Below are 1,088 nucleotides of genomic sequence, written 5' to 3' on the forward strand. Positions count from 1 at the left end.
AACTGATGAAGGTGGGATTACTTTTTTGGTGTGATGGACTGTTCTGGAACCAGAGAGAAGTGGTGGTTGCACAACTCTGTGAATGTGTGATCACTAATGGTAGGTTTTATGTTACGTGTGTTTTACCACAATTTAAAAAAGATTAAGGAAGGGACTGGGTCTCCATCGGCAGGAGCTGCCCCGAGTTTGGACAAAAGGTCAGGGACAGACGGAAGCCTCTTAAGGATTCAGTCCAAGACGGGGCGGCTCAGGAAGAGCCTGTTCACGTCGGAGGGGCCACCATGTAGGCTCTTCCACGTTTCATCTCCGGGCAGCCCGAGCCGGCTGGGGCCCAGTGACCTGGGCTGACACTTGGGGCCACCTGCATCAGGATCCCCAAAAGAGGAGGGGGGGAGATGGAGGGAGGGGCCACCCAGCCCCTGGGGAGCTACTGTGGGGAACGGGGTGCTCCATGTCGCGGGGGGGTGCCACCCCACTCTGCTCACCGGGGCATGGCTGGGGTCTGGGCGCTGGGTGGAGGGGTCCTGGGTCTCTTCCCTGCTGCGGGAACAGCTCAGCCCCCTGCCTTCCCACCTGCAAGGTGAGGAAGGAGCAGCCGTGTGGGTGAGTGAGTGAGACCCGGCAGGGGTGAGGGAGGCTTTGAGAGCTCTCCTCAGGTCTGCGCTCAGGGGTGGTGCCTCTTCTACCTGGAGCCCGCACCGCGAAAGCCAAGGCCGCCCGACCTTGTTCCCTGTGCTGCCGGGTCTGCAGGCCGGCCTCCGGGTCCACCGCGGGGACACTGCGACCCACACACAGTGACGACTGCCCTTGTCCTGAGCATGCTGGCTGCTCCCAGGCCACTGCCTTGGATGAGTCGATGGAGCGTGGTTTCTGGAGTTGTATTTGGAAAGCAACCCTTGGAAACTACCAGAATAGAGGCTCTGCCCCCAGTGCCCGGGCTGCCCTCACGCTGGCCCCTGGCTTTTCAGGCGTGCCAACGGCCAAGGTTCTGGCCGCAGATTTGGGGACACAAAGCCTCAGGAGGGACGGGGAGGGAGGGAATGGGGGATTTGGGGGGGAGGGGTGGCCCGGCTGAGGAGAAAACAGGC

General features: G+C 61.6%; 1 protein-coding gene across 1 annotated transcript in view; it reads right to left on the minus strand.

Moving 5' to 3' along the window:
* Positions 1 to 1,088, minus strand: part of GNG7 (G protein subunit gamma 7) — an 83,236-nt gene that overhangs the window by 1,782 nt on the left and 80,366 nt on the right. The window lies entirely within an intron of this gene.

Source organism: Crocuta crocuta, unplaced genomic scaffold, assembly GCF_008692635.1.
Source record: "Crocuta crocuta isolate KB4526 unplaced genomic scaffold, BGI_CrCroc_1.0 scaffold443, whole genome shotgun sequence".
In the NCBI taxonomy this organism is placed as follows: domain Eukaryota; kingdom Metazoa; phylum Chordata; class Mammalia; order Carnivora; family Hyaenidae; genus Crocuta; species Crocuta crocuta.